The following is a 27,085-nucleotide window of genomic DNA, read 5'->3' on the forward strand; positions in this document are numbered from 1 at the left end:
TTCTACTGGAGCTGAAGAGACAGCCAGCAGTTAAGAGCACTGGCTGCTCTTCCAGAAGACCAGGATTTGATTTCTAGCATCCACAGGGTAGGTGTAGTACCAGGACATCCAATTTCATCCTCTGGTCTCTGTGGGCACTACATACACATGAAACACGGACATGCACACAGATAAACATCCATTTACATAAAATACAGATAAGACAAGCAATAAGATGAGCTTTCTCTCTTGCCAGACATTATAGTTCTTCCCAGCACTTGAGAGGCAGAGGCAAGTGAATCTCTGCAACTCCAAGGCCAGCTTAGTTTACATAGTGAGTGTCAGGCTGGCCAAGACTATCTATATAGTAAGACCCTGTTTCCAAAGTAATAATAAAATAAAAATATTTTCTTTTCTCCTCAGCTCTCATGTGTTACATTTTAAATAAAATGCTTCTTGTGGACCTTAAGCTCCCACACACACAAAAAAGTGTTTGCCCAATATTTAAAAAGCATTTGTTTACCAAATATCTACCAAAGTTTAAGCTGTGAAAGCAGCCTCTAACAGTTCTAGTTCAGCTTTGACCTGCAATGCTTTGTCTTCATCTATTTTGTTTGCTTGCTGTTCAGATGATATTCAAGAATAATTTTTGCTAAATCAAAGGCCAAAACAAAAAAAAAGCATGCTAAGTTAAAGAACAAAAATGGTGTCAGAATAAAAATGAATTAACTTCTTACAAAAGGATTGTACTGTAGGAAAAGGATCTAAACTTTTTTTTACTTATATCCCTAAAGAACTCTAATTCTGATACCAAAATTAGACAGTGACATATTGAGACATATAACAAGACTAAGCTAAATTTAGACGTTCCTTCTCCAAAGCATTCACCAGCTCCCAGTCTATTTATTCAGTAGTTTCTTGCCCTATACGCTTTAATACATTATTTCACTTAAGTATTACAATTACTCAGCTGGTTGTATTAATATATCTGCTAAACTCCCAACTCAAAGAAAGTCACCTAGCTGTCCAAAATAAACAAAGTAATCCTGTGGCCAAACTCAACTGAAAATATGGCCTGGCTCTACAACATGTAATTATTACCATGTTGCGTTGCTCATACTACTCACCACCTCTCTTCGGCATCAATTTTATATACGTCACCTCCTTAGATCTACTTAGTCCTAAACCAGATTCATATCAGCATCTTTATTTTAATGATCAGGAGACCAAGACTTGCAGAGATTATCTAACTTGCAAGGACTGACCACCGAAGCTCATATGGTCTTTGCAATATATCATGTTCTTTTCAATATTAATGTTCACTTCTCCCTTTATAAGAAAAATATGATTCTGTGTGTACAAGAAGATCAAGTCACACCTGATTTTTCATTATATAATCAAAACTTGAGACTAGGGAGACTCCAGAGTAAACATCAGCACTGGCTGCTCTGGCAGAGGACCCAGGCTCAATACCCAGCACCCACATGGCAACTCATGGCCCTTTGTAATTCTAGTTCTAGGGGTTCCAATGACCAATTCTGACCTTCATGGGCATCAAGCAGGCCTGTGATGCACATACAAAACACTCATAAAATAAAATGAATAAATCTAATTTTAAAAAAAGAGTAGCTATAATTAAAGCTTCACTTTCTCAAAGAAAACTAATCAATTTCTCAAGGTTTTGCTTTAACTCATTGTTCTGGTTAACCTTAGTCACAGTCTGGAGTCATCTGAGAAGAAAAGATGCAATTGAGGAAATAGCTATATCACATTGGTTTGTGGGCATGCCTGTGAAGCTTTATCAAGATTATTCATTGATTTAGGCCCAGCCCACTGTGGGTATTACCATTCCTCAAGGAGAAGTGGTCCTGGACTTTAAAAACAGGCATGGTAGTGCACGCCTTTAATCCCAACACACGGGAAGCAGAGACAGGTAGATATCTGTGAGTTAGGGGCCAGGAAGGCAACTTAGCAAGATCCTATCTTTTAAAACATAAAAATTTTAAAAGCTAGCTATACATGAACCAGTGATCAAAGAAGCAACCTCTATGGTTCCCGCCTTGAGTTCCACCCAACTTCCCTAAATGATGGAAGTAGATACCAAATAAAGCTTTTCCTCCCTAAGTTGCTTCTAGATAGAGTGTTTTGTTTTTCGAGCTTCTCTGTATAACAGTCCTAGCTGTCGTGGAACAAACTCTGTAGGCCAGGCTGACTTCGAACTCACAGTGATCCTCTTGCCTCTGCCTCTCACAGCAACAGAAAAGCAAACTAGACCATTTATTCCAAGCAGATGGTCACAAACAGTGAAAGGAATTAAAAGGAAATCTCCCTAATAAAAGGTCATTGAGTCCAGTATCGCGCTCTGCCATAATTTGCCTATAACATAAGCCAAAGATGAGGTCAAGGTCTGCACATTTCTTCAATATTCACTGAATCTGTGTTCTCAACTGCTGATAGCATTTCTTCAATATTCACTGAATCTGTGTTCTCAACTGCTGATAGCATTTCTTCAATATTCACTGAATCTGTGTTCTCAACTGCTGATAGCATTTCTTCAATATTCATTGAATCTGTGTTCTCAACTGCTGATAGCATTTCTTCAATATTCACTGAATCTGTGTTCTCAACTGCTGATAGCATTTCTTCAATATTCACTGAATCTGTGTTCTCAACTGCTGATAGCATTTCTTCAATATTCACTGAATCTGTGTTCTCAACTGCTGATAGCATTTCCTGATCCTTTCTACTTTACCCACAAAATGAGCATGAACTTAAATAATTTTCTGGATATGCATCCCTTCTTTTTCTGCCTATTTAAAAGGAAAAGGCTCGAAATTACTAGATAAACACCACAGTAAATCTTTAAAAAAATAACCATTACTGAATTCTACTGTACATACAAAAACCTATGTACTGGTGTTTGTGCAAACACAGAGTCCAATATGAAAGGAAAAACCTACAGCTTGTGCTTTGCCAACCTAAAGTGAACATCTACTTTTAGCTCATGTCCACTCAAAAAAAGCCCTGGGCTAGCCCACAGCAGACAGCTGCATGAGGTTCAGTTGTGAAACAAGTCAGTCTCCAGTCCTCAGATGTTACCTCGGCTTGGTGACAGCTACAGGCTGATGCAAAAGCAGGAAACCATGAAAAACTGCAAAAGCCTGCCAAGTAACATTCCAAATATAAAATCTACTTCACAACACTATAAATTCTGATAGAGGGTAAGCATGACTCAAAAACATAAGAACCTTTATATTTTCATCTTAATTTCCTAAGTCTACCTAATGGCATTCACAACTTAAGAGACAAAAAGAAGTCCAAATGTGGCAACTCTAAGATTAAAATCCTAAAGTAATCTGAAAAACAACTTTGAAGAATGGTAAATTCAGGGCTACAAGCATATTGAGGGTTTTAATAAAATAAATTTGAAGAAATTTTTTTTGTTTTGTTTTTTGTTTTTTGTTTTTTGTTTTTGTTTTTGTTTTTTTCGAGACAGGGTTTCTCTGTGGCTTTGGAGGCTGTCCTGGAACTAGCTCTTGTAGACCAGGCTGGCCTCGAACTCACAGAGATCCGCCTGCCTCTGCCTCCCAAGTGCTGGGATTAAAGGCGTGCGCCACCAACGCCCGGCTAAATTTGAAGAAATTTTTAAATTCGGCTATAGAGAGTCTTTAATCTTTAAATTAGCAAATGCCTGTGATTCAGTAAAGGAATGGTATAAACAGAATTTTGTCAATCCGATGCAGAGAATTCTACCTGGTATTCAAGTTCCTGACATTGTTACTAAGAGAGGGCAACTCCGGCCATCATCACTTAGTATGTGTTAGGGTCCACACGCAACTCAGTATTCAGTAAGTAGATCTAAAAGGGAGGAAAAATCAGAATTGAACAACTAGAACAAAAGTCCTGGCAGGGGCATTGACCCACATCCAGGCAACTGGTCAGAATAGTTTTCCAAACACCCCTTCCTAACCAGCAAAAAATATATCCCAAGGATCAATGAAAGTTAAGTCTCCAAAATGCCTGAGCGCTGGGAAGCTGAGGAAAACCACTATGGAAAGAAAGTTCAGATGATAGTAAAATATTAACCAATACCTTCAGCCATTACAAAAAAGCATTACCATCTGTTTTCTTTGTGAATACTTCCTTATGAATTAGGAAATAAACTTGAAACTTTAAAAGTCTTTATTCTAATCAACATTTGTGTTCACTAGAATGGTCAGAAATATGCTAATTACTAGTGACACAGAGGTCAGACAAAATTCAACCTCTTACTGACTACTGAATAGGCAAAGGTTTCTCAAGAGACAAGCAGAAAGGGTGGGTATCCTGGGAAACAGGAGCATCTGGGCTGGAAGATCATTATGCTCCTAGGGAGGACCAGGCACAGGGAAGGTATGTTACAGGAAAGGGGAGTCAGAATAAGTAAGGAATGCAGATGAGAGCACACTCCCCACCTCAGGAGCAAAGCCTGGAGGGAAGGCAGATGCAGAGATCCCACAGGGTAGAGACCACCCAGAAAGGAAGTGCAGCGTTTGAGGGCAGCACCAGGAAACCCTGAACATGAGCAGTACAGCAGTCAGACAGGCTCAGAGTGAAAGCTTTACAAAATAATCCACAGGAGCTGGCGACCAACCAGAAGTGGACCATGAAAGAAAAACAAACAAAAACAAGATGGCGAGGGGTGGTGGCACACACCTTTAGTCCCAGAACTGGGAGGGAGAGACAGAAGGGTATCTGTAAGTTTGAGGCCAGTCTGCTCTACCTAATGAATTCCAGGACAGGCAGGGTTACATAGAGAAATCCTGTTTCAAACAAACAAACAAACATACATACATACATACATACATACATACATACATACATACATACATACATACATTTAAAGACAAGAAAAGAAAAATAAGCAATGGGGTAACTATGAGATGTACGTTCTCTAAACCAGGGGTCATGGAAGGTCATCCCAAGGTGGGAAGAGAGGCACTGATGTGAGCCTGGCAAAAGCAAGTGCCAGTCAAGGAGCCTGGCAGGAAGGTGCCAGTGGCCCCAGCAGTTGCTACCAAAAACAACGTAAATGACAAGCATATATGCCCGCAAAATGCCTTCCTGCTTACTAGGCAAAGATGAGAGAACTCTCTATCCTTAAATCGACCTCAGGAATGTTCTTGCTGCCTTCTACTTTCTCTGAAAGATATTTACAATAGCCACTTAAACCCAAAGAGACAAGATATACCAAGCAATTTTTCAGTTACCCCAGAGCAACCCTAAGTCAAAAGAATTATTTATGCCCATTCCCCCTTTCTGCAACAGTTTACAAGATAGAAAAGTGAATGCAGCACACACTGGCCACATAACTATCACTGCAGTCAGAAGGGATTATTGAGTTTGGTTTAGCCCCATTTTAAATCTGAGGTCTCAAATGACATTAGTAGTCTGAGGCATGAGCTAAACATATACATCTATACTTTGTATGGAGATCTGCAGATATGAATATGGGGACCACCAGTGTGCAGATGACCAAGGCAACTTATAAAACAACTTGGGGGCTCACAGTTCCAGAGGGTTAGAGTCTGCAGTCATAATGGCAGGAAGCATGACAGGCATAGCACTGGAGTAATAGCTGAGCACTTACATTTGACCCACAAGTAAAAGGCAGAGATAGAGCTACCTAGGAATGATATGGGATTTTGAACCATCAAAGCCCACTGCTAGTGACCTCCTCCAACAAGACCACATTTTCTCATTCTTCCTAAACTAGGAACCAAGTTCTACCAACTGGGAACTAAGTCCTCAAATACATGAGTTTGTGGGAAGTGGGGGTGGGACATACACAGCTTTAATTTTTAACTTTTTTAAATTAGCAAGTGGAATATGTGAGTGTGTGTACCTATGTGCATGCATGTGTGCATCATGCCATGTGAACATCAGAGGATAAATCTGGGGTTCTCTCAGTCCACCTTGACAGTAGGTCGTAAGGCAGAATTAAAGGGTAAATACACTTAATTCAGTACCAGGTGTTCTGAGTACTGAAAAAATGAACTAACTATGTTTTATCAATTTCAATATAGATTTCCAATTAGTGGCACCAATATTTCATTTGCCCAATCTGTCAAGAACACCAGCATTTCTCTTATGAGATTTTCAGGTAAAGGCCTTTTGTGTGGAAGACTGATACTCAGGCACCTTCAAGAATGAAATGGATGAGAGATACAAACAGAAAACACAGGGTCTGATTCTCTGGTGTGTACTGGTGCCTCTTCAGGACATTCAAATTCAGTATTTTGTATGGAGGAACACAGGACTCTGGACTTGAAGGAAATAGGAATGAAGACCACACATCCAGATCTAATAACATCTGAACACACTTTTCACATAGTAATTAACATCAATAATCTGAAGTCCCAAATCCAAAATGTTCATAAATCTGAAATTTAAAATATTTCAATTAAAATATGCTGACAAATAGAAAATTCACACCATGCACAAAATTATATATATGTAAAGCATACATGAAACAAAAATGAACTTTGTATTTAGTTCCCATGCCAAAACTATCTGTGTATATGCAAATATTACAAACTCAAAAATATCTGGTTATAAGATTGCAGATAAAGAATATCCAAATTGAAGATAATGTTCTCCAGGTCATTTCTCCTGTGATCAACTGTTTTTTTCACTCAACAATATTTTCTCTATAAACAAAATGTTAAGTAATTCTGTGTTGTAAATACGGCTGGATTTTTTTTTGGCTCTGCATGTCATACACATTTATCTGTATGTAAGAGTGAGTGAACAGGCATGGGTGTATCACAGTGTCTCTCTCGCTTACTAACTGACCTGTGAACTAAGGCTAGGCTGACCATGGAACTGAGATTTTCTTGCTTCCAGATGCCTATATGCCACTTTAGACTGAGTGGTTGTACTTATGTATTAAATAGGAGTGGGTGTGTGTGTGTGTGTGTGTGTGTGTGTGTGTGTGTGTGTGTGTGTGTGTGTGTGTGTGTGTGCGCGTACTCCCATAACAAGAATTAAAGATATAGAAGTCATGAATTTGAGAGAAAACAATGGGGAGGTAGATGTGAGAGCTCAGAAAGGGGAAATGATGTAATTAAAATTTCAAAAACTAAAAAAAAAAAAATGCTCTCCAGGATGTATTTCTTTTTGTTGTTGTCTTGTTTGCAAGACAGGATTTCTTTGTATTGCCCTAGCTGTCCTGGGATTTGCTCTGTAGACCAGGCTGGCCTCAAACTCAGAGATCTGCCTGTCTCTGCCTCCCAAGTGCTGGGATTAAAGGTGTGTACCAACACCATCAGGCTCCCAGAATATATTTCAACCAACAACTTTCTTCCTAAAGAATCAAACTTAATCTCCCTTATGCCATGGGCTGCACATGCTTTGGAAGAGCTGAGACTACAAATGGACAGGGAGATGAGAGCAAATTTTTGGAAGCAGAGATCCACTAGGCAACATCCCATTCATTCTGACATCTTCAAAGATTAGTTATATAAACTGCTACTAGTTTTAAAGAACACAATGTTGTAAAATATGTTGGTAACAAGTTATTTTGATGCTTAAGAATCCTTGAAGACATTCAAAACAATTTTTATGCAAGCTGCACGGCTCAGCATGTTCTGAGAGATCGTGGATGATTAAAAATAGAGAGATGTGTGAAGACAGTGAGCTAGCCAGGCCAGGGTTGGTGATACACACCTGTAACCCTAGCACTTACATAGCTAAGGCAGGAGGGATAGCCTTTTAAAAAGATAAATGAATGGCCAAGACTTCCTGTATCAATGGTGAAAATGTAGCTTCCCTGTATTTATGGAGGGTCCCAAGTCAGTCACTGCATAATATTTTCACACACGTCTTACATATTACATACAAGCTGTTATGACAGTAAGTCAATGGGAAATTTCAAGTTCAAAGTTATAAAAGGAGCCAGGTGTGATGGTACAGTCCTGTATCCAGGGACTCAAAAGGCACAGGTAAAAGACCCAACCTGAAGTCATCGTGAACTTAAAGCAAGTCCCTACATAATAAATTTTTTTTAAAAAATCAGTAAAAAGGTGGCGTACGCCTTTAATCCCAGCACTCGGGAGGCAGAGGTAGGCGGATCTCTGTGAGTTCGAGGCTGGGCTGGACCGACAGCCTCCAAAACAATACAGAGAAACCCTGTCTCATAAAACCAAAAGAAAAAAAAATCAGTAAAACACAATCATGGCCAGCCTGGATTACACGGTAAGTTCCAGGACAACCTGAGCTACATAGTGAGACACTGTCTCAACTTTCTGCCGCCCCCCACAAAAGAAATCATGCCATGCATAGAGATAATTGCCACAGCCAGGTATGGTATCACATACTCAAGAGACTAGGAAAGAACACTTAAGCCTTTGCAGCACAATGAGTTATTTTCTTTCTTCCTCCCTTTCTCCCTCACTCTCCCTCTCCCTCCCTTTCCCCCTCTCTCTTTAAATTAATTTGTATCAGATATAGTGGCACACACCTTTAGTCCCAGCCCTCAGGATGCAAAGGCAGACAGATCTCTGAGTTCCAGGCCAGCCTGATTATAGAGGGAGCCGGAGGCCAGCTCGGTCTATACATTGAGTTGCAGGACAGCCAGAGCAACTGTGATGGTTTGAATAGGTATCAACGCCATGTGTTTGAATGTTTTGCTCATAGGGAGAGGCACTATTAAGAAGTGTGGCCTGGTTGGAGGAAGTGTGTTACTGTGGAGGTGGGTTTTGAGGTCTTATAAGCTCAAGTCTGGCCAATGATACACAAACTCCTGCTGTCTGTAGATCAAGGTATAGAACTCTCAGCTCCTTCTCCAAAATGTCTGCCTGCACACTGTCATACACCACCATGATGATAATGGTTTAAACCTCTGAAATTGTAAGCCGCCCCAACCAAATGTTTTCCCTTATAAGAGATGCCACAGGGCTGGAGAGATGGTTCCAAAGTTAAGAACAATGGTCCTGAGTTCAATTCCCAGTAACCATATAGGTGACTCACAACCATCTATAATGGGATCTGGTGCCCTCTTCTGGCGTGCAAGCATACATACCAGCAGATCACTGTATGCTAAATAAATAAATAAATCTTTTAAAAGAGTTAAAAAAGAAAGAGCTGTCATAGCCATGGTGTCTCCTCACACCAACAGAAACCCCAACTAAGTTGGTACCAGAGACTGGGGTCTTGCTGTGATAGGCCTGGTCACGCTTTCCTTTAGAGGAATGTGGACTTCGGGAGTATGGATTAGAAAAGCAGTTGAACACTTTTAAATGGGGCTTAATGGGCCATACTAGTAGGAGCATGGAAGACAATGTGCTGAGGGTTTGAACTGTGGAAGCCTGGATAAAGAGGTTTCAGAGAAGAGTTTTAGTATGTTGCCTACAGATTATTCTTGTGTTACTTTGGTGAATAAGGTGGCTGCCTTTTTGCCTTTGTCTGAAAAGTCTGCCTGAGGCTAAAGTGAAGAGATTTGGAATAATTCCCTTGACAGAGGAAATCTCAAAACAGCCTACTATAGACTATGTTGTGTGGTTATTAATGGTAACTCTAATGAAGATTTATAATGAAAAGGAACAAGCTGAGAAAGTGAAAATACAAAATGTACAATTTGAAGAGAAAAGGAACACCAGGAAGTAGAATGGAGCTAAATCCTGTATTCAAGGAGATAAACAGACTAAGAAATGTGAAAAAAAGGAGTTGTGACCTCAGGGCAAGACCCCACTCACCTAAATTTCCAAATTGTAAAAATAAAATTAGAGAAAAACTTAGAGCCAGATGTAGTATTGCATGTCTTTAATTCCAGCACCTGGGAAGAAGAGGCAGGTGGATCTGTAAGTTTGAGGACAGCCTGTTCTACAGATCCAGTTTCAGGGTAGCCAAGGTTAGGAGGTAAAGGTAAACAACTGAAAACAAAAGCTGGGGAAGACATAATTGGATGAGGGAGGAGGGCAGGCTCCAGTCCCAGCAAGCAGCAGAACTATGAAGTTTTGGACACGTGGTTCTGGCTTCAGAGTCAAGGATAAAAGAAATGGTTATGGAAACTTCCAGCTTGACTAAGGAAAGCCAATGAGACCACCCATGTGTCAGGAGTGTCCCTGAATAGAGGCCTAGAGAGGCCACTGCATGAAGCTATAAAAGTGAAGCCTGAATTGCCTTGAAGACGCCAGGATGTTGGATATGCCAGAGTTGTGGGACACATGCCAAGGAGAGCTGCTGACAGGGAGTGTTTACAGTCAACAAAGCTGAATGAAGTTGGAGATCTGAAGAGCATCTTAACATCAAACATGGAGATGCAGAGTTTAGAGTTTGCCTAGATGGTTTTTGGTCTGGCTTGGTCCAATATTTCCTCACTACCCTCCCTTTCCTCTACTGTGGAATGGTAATGGATATCCTGTGCCATTATTTTAGAAAAGTTATGTGATCTGCTTTTTGATTTTGATTTTACAGGGGATTACAGTTAAGAGATTGAATAAATCTCCAAAGAGACTCTGAACTTTAGGCTTTTAAATAAGTTTGAATCTGTTACAGATTATGGGACTTTTGAAGTTGGACTGGATGCATTTTTGCATTATGATACAGCAACAAGCCTGATTTGAAAGAAAATGCATGCACACCCCCCCATAGGGAGAGGCACTATTAGAAGGTATGGTTTTCTTGGAGGAAGTGTGTCACTGTGGGGGTGGACTTGAAGTTTCATTTATGCTTAGTGTGACACAGCTGCTTCTGCTGTCTCTGAGTCAAGATGTAAAACTCTCAGCTCCTTCTCCAGCACACCACCATGTCCTGTTGTGATGATAATAGACTAAACCTCTGAACTGTAAGCCAGCCCCAATTAAATGTTTTCCTTTATAAGAGTTGCCTTGGTGTCATAGTGTGGTCATGGTGTTTCTATACAGCAATAAAAACTCTAAGACAGCTCCTTAGTGAAAATAACTCAAAAATAAATGTACATCAATAAACAAAAATTAATTTTTCAGGTTTCTAAAGAAGAAAACAAGAGCACATTAGGCAGGACAGGGAGGGAGGTAGAGAAGGACCTGGGAGGAGGGAGGCAAGGGATTTATTTGACCACAAAATATACTGTATGGCATTCTCAAAGAATTAGAAAATATATTATGAAAGTATTAATTTGCCAAGCTATCATAAAAAATTACTGATGCACTGATCTAGTAGTCTTTTCTACAAACCAATGTACTGGAGCCTTCAATGTCCTCTCTATAACCAATCTGTGGCCCTCCTTCAGCAGGCACGAGCAGCAGCTAAATTCGACCACCTTTGCCGCTAGCTATTAAATCTGGTGCAGAACCCATGGTAAGGTAGACAGCAACTTTACTTTTCTTCCAAGGCAAGTTGGATGGCTGAAGCCACCCTACAGCTAGGAAGGCTGGCTCATCTTAGCATCCCAGGGACCAAAACTACTCAGGGGATTTTTGCAATGAGAATGAAATAAGGAAGAAATATTCACTTCAAACAAATACAATTTCTTCATTTGCATTCCTTGAAATAAATACCTGTACCTACTATGGAAGGGAAGTAATCTTGTCAGCATGATACCACATCAAGACCCCAACCCAGGGGAATATCATGAGTGACAAACCTGTTTACTTTACCACGTAACATTTCTTAGAGAAGTCTTTCACTTAATCAAAAAGTAAAACACCCAGTAAGAAAAAAGGCAGACTTTTTTTTACTGGAAAAGGTTGGACTAAACAAAAAGTTTCTTTCATCAACGCTGTCATACTTCCCTTCCCTCACCATTGTAAAACTTCCTCGCCCTGAAGCACTACCTGTGCATGCTAATTATTACTCTGCCCCAGAAAACACATGTCCATTCAAGGTCCAAGGAATAATATATCAGACAGGCAGTTTAGCCCCAAGGAATATTCTTACAAACTATGGTAAATTTCACCATAAAAAGCTAGTGAGGGGGACAAGAACCAAAATTCTGTCCAAGTTCTAACTTTTTTTTAAAGCACTGGCTAAAACTGTACAGCAAGAACAAACTGAAGTTCAATTCTGTTAGTGTGTATTTAGTGGATGAGTGAGTAGGTAGGCAGGTAAAGTTTAAATACCATTAAAGAGACTCTATCTACATTTATCAATTTTACAATTAAGATCTGTATCATTTTATCTTTTCCTTCAAAATTTTACAATAAGAAATTCAATACATTCTGTTACAGCTAGCTGTTTTCAGCTGAGATGTAAAAGATGTGGAAGATTAACATTCTCACTAAAAGAAGAGAAATTTAGCATCTCCTAAGAAATCTTAAAAAGGATTTTATCAAGAAATATTACTGAATTACTAAATTAATAATCTGACTTATAATAAAGAGATAAATATTTACCCAAGTAGTGTAATATAGATCATGTGAGATAGACAATGGATAGGGTGAAACCTAAGAACTTAAACCAGGCTTTCCTAAATGAAAATAAAGGCTGGCTATGGCAGTGGTACTGGTTTATACGTGTGACCCCAAAACTCTTGAGGCTGAAGTGGGAGGATCTTGAGTTTGAAGTAGCTTGGGCTTTAACAGAAAATTTAAGTACCTGAGCTATATAGGGAAAAGTGGGGAGTACGTAGAGGAGGGGAGAAAAAAAAGAAAAGAGGAGAGAAGGGAGCAGGAGACCATATTCAAGCTAGCCATCTGTGTTGAATGTCTTACTGTCTGCCTGAGATGAAAAGTTTGGATATAACTTCTTGAAATGCTTTTAAAAATTAAGATTCATGCTGGGCGGTGGTGGCACACACCTTTAATCCCAGCACTCGGGAGGCAGAGGCAGGCAGATCTCTGTGAGTTCGAGGCAGGGCTGGACCGACAGCCTCCAAAACAATACAGAGAAACCCTGTCTCGTAAAACCAAAAAAAAAAAAAAATTAAGATTCATTAGTACAAACAGAATACACATTTTTTTTGTCTCACTGATTAATTATTCCATTTGACAGCTAACAGTTAGTCAAGGGCACACTAAGGACACCCTAGGTATTCCACAAATGTATGACTGAATACAAGAATCTACAAGTCTTTTCCTAAAGTCGGTTCTTTCCATGTGTGCACTGCCGAAGACAATGCAAAGTATACTCTTCTGAAGGACAATGTAGTGTTCATCATCAAAAACTTTACAAGCTGGAATTACAATGATTTTATTTCTAAAACCAACACTCAAAAACAAAATGGTAGACTATCCACTTAGATGCAGTGTAACACAGTCTTTTAAAGCTCACTATGCAGGGATGGAGAGAGGATTCAGTGACTAAGGGCACCTTCTGTTCTTCTAGAGGACCCTTTGTTACAAGCACCCACATCACACAGTTCACAACTGCCCGCGAATCTTGCTCTAAGGGCTCCTACATCCTCTCTGGCCTCTGCAGAGGTTGTAGGCACACACTAGTAAGACACACACAAACACAAATTTTTGAATATTTTTAGTATTTATTTTATGTTTTAATCCAGTGTGTGCGTGTATATGTGCCCATGCATGCACACAGAGGCCAGCAGTGGCCAGAGGCATTAAATCCCTTAAACCTGAGGTTATAGATGCTTGTGACCTGCCTGACATAGGTGCTGGCAATGAAACTCTGATCCTCTGGGGAAAGCAGCACTTGCTCTTAACCACTGAAGCAGCTCTCCAGTAAACCTGTGTGTGTGTGTGTGTGTGTGTGTGTGTGTGTGTGTGTGTGTGTGTGTGTGTAAATAACACTACAAAAACTAGGCTACCGAATATTCTTTAAAAGCATAAGGAAGAAATGTGTAAGGACAGGAAGTAAACTCCAAGTGTCACTATGATGTGTTTTGTTTTTGGCAACAGTACTACTGCTATAAAGTACATATTTGATTTTATAGATCTATTTGACAGGAAAGCCTCAGTATCTGAGAATATAGTTCTCAGCAGTGGTCACCAGGGTCAGAACACCTAAAATGTAACAACAATCTGGAAATCTTGGAATGATATAACTTAGTCGGATGCTGGGGCTCCTTAATCACTGCACTCAGGTGGGGAGAGGAAGGTGCATGTCTGTGAGTGCCAGCCTGGTCTACAGAGAGTTCTAGGATAGCAAGGGCTATACAAAGAACAGAGTGGGAGGGGGGAGGGGGAGAGAGGGGGAGAGAGAGACAGACAGAGAGAAGAAAACACTTCTGCCTTCTGTCTATTGATGTGGTACTGAGTGCTCATGATCTGAAATCCTTCTCAGTGGGTCTGCACAGGTGGATCAGTGTGTTATGGCAGAGAGAAAAGGGTTTATCGTGATCTACACCTGAGTATCAGATGCTCTTTCACTGGAGAGAGCTGACATAAAAATTAAAAAAACAAAAAAGAAAACAATCAAAGGGCCAAAGAGCTAACAAACCTTGGCTTGTATTTCCACACAATCAGCACTGCCTCGTGTGCTGTGGCAATTATCTGTACCCTTCCACTCTGATCTTTTAAAATACTTTGCCCAGAAATTTAATTTTTATGGCTGGAGAGATGTCTCGGCAGGTAAGAGCACTGGTTGCTTTCCCAGAGGACCCAGGTTCAATTCCTAACACCCATGACAGCTCACAACCATCTGTAACTTCAGTTCCAGGGAATCCAAACACCCTCTCCTGACATCTGTGGGCACTGCACACATACAGTGCCCAGATATACATGCAGATAAAATACACATATATGTAAAGATAATAAAAATGTTAAGAAAATATGTTTTAAAAAAGAAATGCAATTTATGGTTATATGCAGTACTTTTAAGAAGTGCCAAGGGCTACCCACAATGGTATCTCCATGAAACAGTGCTCAGCACTGCATGCTCAAGAAATGAAGCAAGCTACAGGTACAAGTACTCACCAACCTGCTATACAAATTGTGTACATTAATTATCTGGAGATATTCTACAATTTTGTGCTGTCTTTGGGGTGTGCAGATTTACAAACCACAGAGTGAATGGTTCGTAGCAACTGTTGATAAATGCTGGATAGCAGGGTAACAAATACAATACATAAATATTAGTCATGATTTTTTTCCAGCCCCATGCTACATAAAGAATTCTGCTGCATTAGGAATCTGAACTATGCTCATTAAAAGTAGTTATTTTTGTCATTGTCATTATAAGAGCTGCTGAGCAGTTTGTTCAGAAGCATCCCTGGTAAATTCATATAACTTACCTATTAAGAAAAGATTCATACTGGGCATGGCACCACAAGCCAGTAACCCCAGCAATGAAGAGATTGAGGCGAGAGAATCTCAAGTTCCAGGCCAATCCTGGTTATATATAAAGACCTCAGTTCCTAGAGCAACAATGAGCTAGCGAGGAGGCTCAGTGGTGAAGTGCTGTGCAAGCCTCACAACCTCAGTTTGACCCCAGAACACAACAAAATAATGTGAGAAGAGAACAGATTGTGCAAAGCCATCTTCCGACCACCATCTGTTCATCATGGCACATCAGCGCCACACCCACATTAGGCACACATGGAGATACACAATCTTTTCAATGAATAAAAAACAAAGAGAAGGCTCCAAAATAGGAGGAAGTGATGCCACTGTTATGCAAAATGATGTTAGTACCTAAGACTTAGTAACAAATATATACTCAGAGTTGTGCTTCTTTTTCAAGTTTCTTGCATGGAGAGAATCTGACATAAGTGTCACTTTATGACACTTGCAATTGAGATTCACTATAAAGAGAGAAGCTATGGCTCAGGTTAGTCTCTCATGCAGGAGCATCTAGACAAAATTCAGGACACTGTTTCTCCCTCTCTGATAGAGACTGGAAAATTATTTTTGAAAGAATGAGTTTTAGAATGCCATCAAATCTGTTACATTGCCTGTGTTTAACTACAATTAAATGTAAACAGAAAGGCATGATATAGTAACTATTCATACAGTATGAAATATGTGACCAAAAAGCAACAAATGACATACAAAACACTGACACGACACTCAGGGCAGAGGACAGAAGTGAGCACCGGGCCCCCGTCTTAGACCCAAATCCCTTCCCCTTGCCCTCTCTAGAATCCCCTGGACTGGGGACCGCTGCCAGGATGACTTGCAGGAGCCTGCAGAGATAGCCAGTCTACTCCTGACCGCATTCAGGGCACAGGGCAGAGGAAAGAAAGCAGAGGACAGAGGGAACCATGGAGAGGAAGAGATTCTTTCTACACCTACTGGAAGAAGTGATGGGAAAGAGGCAATATAAGAACACACTCAGCAACATAAAAACAAATATGACACAACCAGAGTCTAGAGATTCTACACCAGCAAGACCTGAACACCACAATGCAGATGAAGCCGAAGGGAGTGACATTAAAAACATATTCATGAAAATGATAGAGGCCCTCAAAGAGGATGTGAGAAAATACCTTAAAGAAATGGAAGAAAAAACAAACCAAAAAAATCCAACAAATGCAAGAAAGGGGGAAAGCACGAAGAAAAACTTACAAGAAACAATTCAAACAATGGAAGGGTTGAAAGCTGACATGGAGACAATAAAAAAAAAACACACACACAGTCTGAAGGAATGCTGGAAAGAGAAAAACTGGGGAAATGGTCATGCACTAGAGATGCAAGCATAACCAACAGAATACAAGAGATGGAAAGAGAATCTCAGGTGTTGAAGACACACTAGGAGTAATAGATTCATCAACCAAAGAAAATTTTAAGTCCAACAAATCCCTAACACAAAATATGCAGGAAATATGGGACACTGTGAACACACTAAACCTAAGAATAATAGGTATAGAAGAAGGTGAAGAAACCCAACTCAGAGGGACAGAAAACATATTCAACAAAATCATAGAAAAAAACTTTCCTAACCTAAAGAAAGACATGCCAATTAAAGTATAAGAAGCTTACAGAACACCAAATAGAGCAGATCACAAAAAAGTCCTCTCGCCACATAATAATCAAGATCCCAAGCATACAAAATAAAGAAAGAATACTTAGAGCAGCAAAGGAAAAAGGTAAATAACATAAAAGGCAAACCTATAAGAATTACACCTGACTTCTCCATGGAAACTCTGAAAGCCAGAAGATCCTGGATAGATATTCTATCAACACTAAGAGACCACAGATGCCAGACCAGACTACTATACCTAGCAAAGCTTTCAACCAATATAGATGGAGAAAACAAGATACTCCATGACAAAACCAGATTTAAACAATACATATCCACTAACCCAGCCCTACAGAAAGTTCTGGAAGGAAAACTCCAATCCAAAGAAGTTAACTACAACCAGAAAAACATAGGCAATAGATAATCCCACCTTACCAACAGCCAAAACAGAAAAGGGGTGGAAATCGACATACAATTCCCCAAGAACAACCATTCCAAAACAAAAGAGAAAGAGCAATCAAATGTCATTAATATCCCTCAATCTTGATCGTCTTAACTCGCCCATAAAAAGGCACAGGCTAACAGAATGGATTCGAAGAAAGAACCCATCCTTCTGCTGTATACAAGAAACACACCTCAACCTCAAAGACAGATGTTACCTCAATGTTAAGGGTTAGAAAAAGATTTTCCAATCAAATGGACCCAAGAAACAAGCAGGAGTAGCAATCCTAATATCTAACAAACTTGAAATTAAGCTGAAATCATTCAAAAGAGATGAAGGAGGTCATTTCATATTCATTACAGGAAAAACCCACCAAGATGAAGTCTCGATTCTGAACATCTATGCCCCAAACACAAAGGCAACCACATTTGTAAAAGAAACATTACTAAAACTCAAACCACACATAAAACATCACACACTTATAGTGGGAGACTTCAACACCCCACTCTCACCACTAGACAGGACCTCCAGACAGAAACTTAACAAAGAAACAAAGGAGCTAATAGAAGTTATGACCCAATTGGGTTTGACAGATATCGATAGACCATTCCATCCAAACACAAAAGAATAAACCTCTTCTCAGCGCCACATGGAACCTTCTCAAAAATCAACCACATACTTGGCAACATAGCAAACCTCAACAGGTACAAAAAATTGGAATAATTCCATGTATCTTATGAGACCACCATGCTTTTTTTTTTAATTTTATTTATTTATTATGTATACAATCTTCTGCTTGCATGCCAGCAGAGGGCACCAGATCTCATTCAAGGTGGTTGTGAGCCATCATGTGGTTGCTGGTAATTGAACTCAGGACCTCTGGAAGAACAGTCAGTGCTCTTAACCTCTGAGACATTTCTCCAGCCCGAGACCACCATGCTTTAAATTAGAATTCAACAACAACACAAATTGCAGAAACCCTACAAACTCGTGGAAATTGAATAATGCACAATTGCACCACTCCTGGATCAAAGAAGAAATAAAAAAAGAAATTAAAGACATCCTAGAATTCAATGAGAATGAAGACACAGCATATCCAAACCTACGGGACACTTTGAAAGCAGTACTACGAGGAAAGTTCATAGCACTAAGTGCCCACATGAAGAAAGTGGATAATAGTCACACTAGAAAATTAAAAGCATAACTAAAACCTCTAGAACAAAAAGAAGCAAACTCACCCCAGAGGAGTAGACACCAGGAAATAATCAAATTGAGGGCTGAACTCAAAGTAGAAACAAGGAAAACGAAACAAAGAATCAATATAACAAAGAGTTGGTTCTTTGGGAAAATCAACAGGATAGGCAAACCTTTATCCAAAGCCACCCAACAACAGAATGTAAACATGCAAATTAACAAAATCAGAAATGAAAAGGAGGACGTTAACAACCGACACTTAGGAAATCCAGAGAATCATCAGGTCATACTTTGAAAACCTGTACTCCACAAAATTAGAAAATTTAAAGGAAATGGACAACTTTCTGGATAGATATCACCAGCCAAAATTAAATCAAGAACAGATAAGCAATTTAAATAGACCTGTAACACCTAAGGAAATAGAAACAGTCGTCAAAAGTCTCCCAACCAAAAAAAGCCCGGGGCCAGATGGCTTCAGTGCAGAATTTTACCAGAAATTCAAAGAGCAGCTTATACCAAGTCTCTTCAAAGTATTCCATGTAATAGAAGCAGAAGGGTCTTTGCCAAACTCTTTTTATGAGGCTTCAATAACATTGGTACCCAAGCCACACAAAGACACAACTAAGAAAGAGAACTTCAGACCAATTTCCCTCATGAACATTGATGCAAAAATACTCAATAAAATTGACTCCAAGAACACATCAGAAAAATCATCCACCATGATCAAGTAGGCTTCATTCCAGGGATACAGGGACGGTTCAACATACAAAAATCTATCAATGTAATCCACCATATAAACAAGCTGAGAATCAAAAATCACATGATCATCTCACTAAATGCTGAAAAAGCCTTTGACAAAATCCAACACCCATTCACCATATAAGTCTTGGAGATATCTGGGATAACAAGAACATGCCTAAATATAATAAAAGCTATATACAGCAAACCAACAGCCAACACCAAACTGAATACAGAGAACTCAAGGCAATTCCTCTAAAATCAGGAACAAGACAAGGCTGTCCCTCTCCTCATACCTCGTCAATATTGTACTCAAAGTTCTAGCCAGAGCAATAAGACAACAGAAATCAAGGGGATACAAATTGGAAAGGAAGAGGTCAAGCTTTCACTATTTGCAAATGATATGATAGTTTATATAAGTGACCCAAAGAACTCTACCAGGGAACCCTTACAGCTGATTAACACCTTCAGCAAAGTGGCAGGATACAAGATCAACTCAAGAAATTCAGTAGCCCTCCTATAGACAGATGATAAGAGGGCTGAGAAAGAAATCAGAGAAACATCACCCTTTACAATTGCCACACACAACATAAAATACCTTGGGGTAACGCTAATCAAACAAGTGAAAGACCTGTGCAAGACCAAAGCAAGAACTTTGAGTCTTTAAAGAAATTAAAGAAGACACCAGAAAATGGAAAGATCTCCCATACTATTGGATACGTAGGATTAATGTAGTAAAAATGGCAATCCTGCCAAAAGCAATCTACAGACTCAATACAATCCCCATCAAAAATTCCAGCACAATTCTTCACAGACCTTGAAATAACAATTCTTAACTTTATATGGCAAAACAAAAGACGCAGGATAGCCCAGACAACTCTGATGAACAAAGCAACATCTGGAGGCATCACCATTCCTGATTTCAAGCTCTATTATAGAGCTGTAGTCCTGAAAACAGCTTGTTATTGGCACATAAATAGACAGGTAGACCAATGGAATCGAATTGAACACCCTTAGATTACTCCACAAACCAATGAACAGCTGATTTTCAACAAAGACGCTAAAATTATACAAAGGAAAAAAAAAAGACAGTATCTTCAACAAATGGTGCTGGGATAACTGGATATTGGCATGTAGAACACTGCAGATAGATCCATGTCTATCACTGTGCACAAAACTTAAGTCCAAATGGATCAAAGACCTCAACATAAATCCAGCCTCACTGAACCTGTTAGAAGAGAAAGTGGGATGTACCCTTGAACGAATTGGTACAGCAGACCGCTTCCTGAACATACCACCAGTAGCACAAACACTGAGATCAACAATTAATAAATGGGACCTCCTGAAACTGAGTAGCTTCTGTAAGGCAAAGGTCACAGTCAGCAAGACAAAAAGGCAACCCACTGATTGGGAAAAGATATTCACTAACCCCACATCTGACAGAGGGCTGACCTCCAAAATATACAAAGAACTCAAGAAGCTACTCTCCAAAACACTAAAGGACCCAATTAAAAAGTGGGGGACTGAACTAAATAGAGAATTCTCAAAATGGCTGAGAGACACTTAAGAAAGTGTTCAACATCCTTAGCCATTAGTAAGATACCATCTTACTCCTGTCAGAATGGCTAAAATCAAAAACACCAATGACAGCTTAAGCTGGAGAAGATGTGGAGAAAGGGGAACACTTGTTCATTGCTAGTGGGAGTGCCAACTCGTACAGCCACTTTGGAATTCAGTATGGAGATTCCTCAGGAAAATGGGAATTAGTGTACCACAAGATCCAGCAATTCCACTCTTAGGCATATACCCAAAATATGTCCATTCATACAACAAGGATGTCTGTTCCACTATGTTCATAGCAGCATAGCTAGATCCTGGAAGCAACCTAAATGCCCCACAACTGAAGAGTAGATAGAGAAAATGTGGTATATTTACACAATGGAGTATTACTCAGCTGAAAAAAAACAATGGAATCTTGAAATTTGCAGGCAAATGAATGGGACTAGAGGAAATCATCCTGAGTGAGGTAACCCAGTCACAAAAAGACATACATGGTATGTACTCACTCATATATGGATTTTAGACATGGATCAGGGGAGTGCCAGCCTACAATCCCAGGGCCAGTGAGTCTGGGAAACAGAGAGGTCCCCAAGAGATACACATTATACCCCAGAGAAGTGGAATGAGGCAAGATCTTTTGAGCAGATTGGGAACATGGGGGAAGGGGAGAGGGAAGCAGGAAAAAGAGAGGGGGAGAAGAGGAGGGGAGAAGAAGACATGGGGGAGCAGGAAGGTTGAGTCGAGGTAAGAATGGAGGAGAGCAGGATGAGAGATACCATAATAGACCGAGTCAGTACAGCTTTGAGGAGAGAGCTGACACTAGTGATATTTCCAGAGATCTACAAGGATAACACCAACTGGAAAATTAAACAATAGTGAAGAGACTACATTAATAGCTCCTACCTGACGATAAAGTTGATGACTACCTTATATGCCATCCTAAAACCTTCATCCAGTGACTGATGGAAACAGAGACATATTCACAGCTAAATACTGAACTGACCCCCTGGAACCCAGTGGCAGAGATGGAGGAGTGATGAGCAAAGGGGTCAAGACCGTGCTGGTGAAACCCACAAAGACAGCTGACTGGACAAGAGGGAGCTCTTGAACCCCAGACTGATGGCTGAGTGGCCAACAGGGGACTGATCCAGACTCTATGAATGTAGTGTCAGTGAGGATGTCTCAGAAATCTCTGGGGCCTTGGGTAGCTGATCAGTATTTACCATGGCGTACGAATGATCTTTGGGAGCCCATTCCATAAGGAGGGATGTTGTCTCAGCCTGGACACATGGGGAAGGGCCTAGGTCCTGCCCTGGATGAAATGACAGACTCTGGAGATCCCCCCAAGGAGGGCCTTACCCTCCCTGGGGAATGATGTGGTTGGGCTGGGGGGGTACTGGTGGAGGGACAAGAGGGAAGGGGTGGGAAAGGGAACTGGGATTGACATGTGAAGCATTCATGTTTCTAATTTAAATAAAAACATATTAAAAAATGTAAAACTTCCAAGTTTCATTATACAACCAAAAAAGAAAAAACCACTGATGCTAGGGGGGAAATGTATGGTTTAATGTTGTTTTTTGTTGTTGTAAAGAAATAGAAAACATTCAGATTTGTTTGTTTTTGGTTTGGTTTTTTAAGACAGGGTTTCTTTGTTTAACAGTTCTGGCTGTCCTGGAACTAGCTCTGTAGACCAGACTGGTCTTGAACTCACAGGAATCCACCTGCCTTTGCCTTGTGATCGCTGGGATTAGAAGCATGCTCTACCACCGCCCAGCAAGATTTTAATCTTAATAGTTTATAAATTTGTTGTGACTATAATTTAATCTATGCCTGTGGGCTCAGTAGTCAAGACCTCATATTACCTTAGCCGAAGAACCACAGGAATACAGGTGAAGGATTTTTACATCGAATGACCTACCCAACAGATTGTGTTTTAAATGGTTTACATAGGCTATGATATAAATAACACTCCTAACATCAGAAATCAGACAAAATCAAAGCTTAAGTTGATAACAAATATAATAGTGTAGGAGGTATTGCATATAATTACCAACAGTGGGGCAGCTCAGATAAATGTCTGTTATTTTTTAATCAAAAATTAAATGGCAAGACTGCACTTTTATGCTGGTTCAAGAAATTTTCAAGAACAAGTACAACTTAAAAAGTTTATAGTTTAAAACAGATGAAAATGTCACAAGACTGATTTATCTCCCCAGTTCCTAAAAGTAGGCTCTTCCTTACATGGTTTATGAGATAAGCTTGTAAGAGAATTTATCCGAGTAATTATTTTGCTATTGAAACCAAATCTAAAAACTAATGTTAACATGCATGGCCTCTAGGACCTGTTAAAAGATGATAATCAGTGGGAATGGTTCCCCTATGACTTTGGCTAAGTTCTAATGCTCATCTCCTTTATAACATCTGTCCTCAAAAATAGGCCCCATCCGTTTATAAACCTAGCCTCAACAGAAATATATACACAGGTTCATTTATCAAAAGACATGCACACAAGTGCTCATAGCAACACTATTCCTAAGTCCATAGCCACAAACAACACATAGCCCCCAACACCCATCAATAGGTGAAATGGATAGAAGTGGACCCAAGCTACACACTGGAAAGTAACAACTACACACATGAAGCACACAAATCCTGAATTAAAAAAGAACAGTAACAACAGCAAAAACACTACGAACTAATCTTTAAAAAAAATCCACAAAACTGTATTTCACATGGTCTGCAAAATCCCATTATCTTCAATAAAAATACTAATGAATACAAAATATAAACAAAATAAGCATTCAGCCACCACTTTGACTCATTCTACCATTCAGAAAAAGAAAAAGAAACAAAACCTGTCCTGTGAATGGAGAAACAACGAGCAAAGGACAGGAAGAGAAAAGTACAGTCATCACTGAGTGTTCAGCCTAGTGTGGGGGCTGGGGAGGCAGGGGTGAGTAAGGAAGAGTTGCTTTGACTGCTCCTCTGTACTGCTCGAACCTCACCACAGTCTGCAGCAAATGAAGGACACCCTGTTGTGGATCTCCATTACCATCAAATTTCTCCTGTCTCACAATTCTTCAAGGTTTCTGTCTGCTCCACAATAAGAAATTAAAAGACACACATGAACAAGCACAAGTTGTGTATATGAAATGCTCTTACACAGGACTTCTTACCAATGCTATTTACTCAGCACTGGTCAAATACAGGCCAAAGCATAACATTTATGACTTTTCCCCCTTCCTTGTTGCTTCCTTCATGAAAAAAATGCAGTAAGCAACCTTGTGGACTCAGTATTTGCTGACTATCTGGGATGCTACAAAGACCCTCTTTGTGACACTAAAAATGTCAAATTACAAGTACAATGAGACTGCTCTTTTAGATTCCTTTCCCTGAGAAAATACAAATCCTAATTAGAGCACTGAATTACTAGTTTTTAAGTGATTGTGGGATATACTCCTTCTCGTTCATTCGGGACTCCCTCCCCTCGTTCTATTAAGAATTTAGTAGTATCTGGTTCAATTTCTAGCGCCAACAACCAACCAACCAACAGGAAAAATGATATCTGGATTGTTTAGTGAGTAATTGCTACCCTTTTCTTGGCTATGATTACTATTCCTCCTCTTCACTGCATTGTCTACCTAGCTCCAGGAGTGGCACAGCCAGAACAAAGCAAAAGAGGGGGGGGGGAAAAGAGGGAAACTTAAGTTTTGTCATTAACTATTCAGTTTACTTTATCACACTAAATCGAGTGGACAAAAGAGTAAACAATGTCTAACCACCATCACTACATGTTAGCAAATAACTCACTGTGCTCATTCATTCAACTTAAAAAAAAAAAAGAGAAATATTTGTAGTAGGACTTATTACTCGGCTCTCCAGAAGGCTCTCTTGCAGCAGATGTCTCCTCTTAACTGGCCACAACACACATCAGTTGTTTTTTTCACTTATCATTCACTCAATAATATTCTTTGCTATGAATCTTGAGAAACGTAAGTTAAGATTTTCTTCTGGAGGGTGGTAAATTTTTTTCTTCTCTCTTCTAAGCACAGCATCTGAAACTAAACTGTAGCTGAGTGTAGCTGCGTTAACACTGGCTCGTGACTCAGCTCCTAAATGGAGCGCATGCACTGCACGTCTCCTCTACCAAATGACATCCTTATGGGTCTTCACCTGAGCTAAAAGTATAACTTTAAAATTAATTTCAAGAACCACTGTGATACATTAGTATACTGCATTATAACTAAACACATTTTACTTTAGACCAATTTCATTTTTCAATGAAGGAGTCTCCTCAAAAGTCTACAAAATTAAACTAAGTTGGTTTTCTCTTTATTATACTTTTCCCATTTAGAAATGTTATGAACAAAAATAATGCAGCCAATGTTACCTTCCACAAGACGAGCATTTTCTGAAGTGTACATACAGTGAAAGGGTTAGCAACAACATCCCTGCACAGATTGCATACCTACTACACTTTGTATTCAGAAGTACTGTCTCTACAAGAGCTCTCAGAAGAGCCCCTAACCTGCAGGGTCAGAACTAAGTATAAGAACAATACCTTGTGGTGTCACACAACTCAACAGCATCTCCCTCTTTGGAGAAAAGAAACTAGGTTTCTCTGTCCTACCTACTGATAGGTATCTGGAATCTTGGCCTTATGAAAATCCAAAGACCTCTAACACTTAAGATACTTTGCATAAAATCATTAATCATTTTTTAATTCCATTTTGGGGGCTGGAGCGATAGCCCAGTGGTTAAGAGCACTGGCTGCTCTTCCAGAGGACCTCGGTTCAATTCCATGCACCCACATGGCAGTTCACAACTGTCTGTAACTCCAGTTCCAGAGGATGCCAATGCATATAAAATAAAGCTAATTTTTTTTAAAATGCATTTTTAAAAGATCCAATAAAATATTTTAAGATCCAATAACTAACAATTAATTTGAAAACTGCAGTGAATGTTACATTCTGAGCAAGACATTGGTATTAGATAATGAAATTTTCACACTTGAGATTTTTCTTTTATAGGTTCTTCTAAATCTGCAGTTTTCAACCTGTGGGTTGTGATCCCTTGAGGGGAGGGTGTCAATCGACCCTTTCACAGGGTCGCCTAGGACCATCAGGAAACATAGACATTTAAATAACAATTTGTAACAGTAGCAAAATAACAGCTATGAAATAGGATGATGGATGGGGTCAACACAACACAAAGGGTCACAGCATTAAGAAGGTTGAGAAACACTGCTCTAAATAAGTTAAAAGGTCAAATGATATAATTTGTAGTGAAATGGAGAGGAAAAGAGTATTTTAATATACTTATATTAATTAAACAACATTTATGCTTACTAAGTATTAAATTGATGAATAAATCATACTCACCACCTAGGTGAAGATATCACAACTGCCTAATATAACTCTACACACCTACTAAAATCATAATCAACAAAGCAAGCTCCAGCCAACCATGCCCAAGTCATCCTCACAGCAACTGGTTTCTCTTTTCTTTCAAATAACCACAAGAGACTACGTAAATAAAATCATGAAAATATATTTTAGAGTATTTTTCCATACAATGAGTTCTAGAAAGTAATTTACTTATTCCTAACTTCTTTTTCAGAGATACTCATCCACTATGTTAATCCGTCAATTTATCAAAAAGAATCCATTCTACCGCAGAAGGCTGCATAACTACTGCTGTCATCTCATTAAGTACACTCTACTACAAGACCCTACCCCACCAACACTGGGTGCTCACTGGTGCACCGTACCCGCTGCTACTCCATCACCACCATTTTACTGGCAGAACATTCACAAGGCTGAAGACTGTTTTGCAGTTCAACAAACAAAATGATTAAAATCAAGTGGCTAACCACAAACCAGAAGTTAGAAAACAGCTGAGAAAAATAAACACAAACCTTCTTAGTTGTTTTTTATTTTCAGTCTCTACAGAAAGTAGTTACATCTTCATTTGTAACCAAAGTTGCAAGCACAGGCTTATTCACCTAATTTTAGTAAGTCACTATGATCTTGTTGCTATCCATACATCATGTCTTCCTGAAGTACACATTTTGCCAAGGAAGATCAGCTAGATTTTGTTTTAACAGTACTTTTCCTGTATCGTTTCCTTACCACCAAGTAATTATTTTCCTAAATTTTCAATCTATGAACAGCAAAGACAGCCCTGAAAACTGGTCCTAGAAAAAATGAATCAACATGGCTTAATACAATTATAAACATTAAGTATAAATTGGTAAGATAAGCAAAAGAAAAGGTAACCATCAACTCTTTGCCTAAGAACCTCAATTTAAAATATTCTGAATATATACTGTATATACACAATTTTGATAAACAAGTA

At 39.4% G+C, this 27,085-nt stretch overlaps 1 protein-coding gene across 9 annotated transcripts in view; it reads right to left on the minus strand.

Annotated features, from left to right (window-relative positions):
- Srpk2 (SRSF protein kinase 2) overlaps positions 1-27,085 on the minus strand; it is a 211,694-nt gene that overhangs the window by 96,683 nt on the left and 87,926 nt on the right. The window lies entirely within an intron of this gene.

The sequence above is a fragment of the Mesocricetus auratus genome, unplaced genomic scaffold (genome assembly GCF_017639785.1).
Source record: "Mesocricetus auratus isolate SY011 unplaced genomic scaffold, BCM_Maur_2.0 Super-Scaffold_100043, whole genome shotgun sequence".
NCBI classification, from domain to species: Eukaryota; Metazoa; Chordata; class Mammalia; order Rodentia; family Cricetidae; genus Mesocricetus; species Mesocricetus auratus.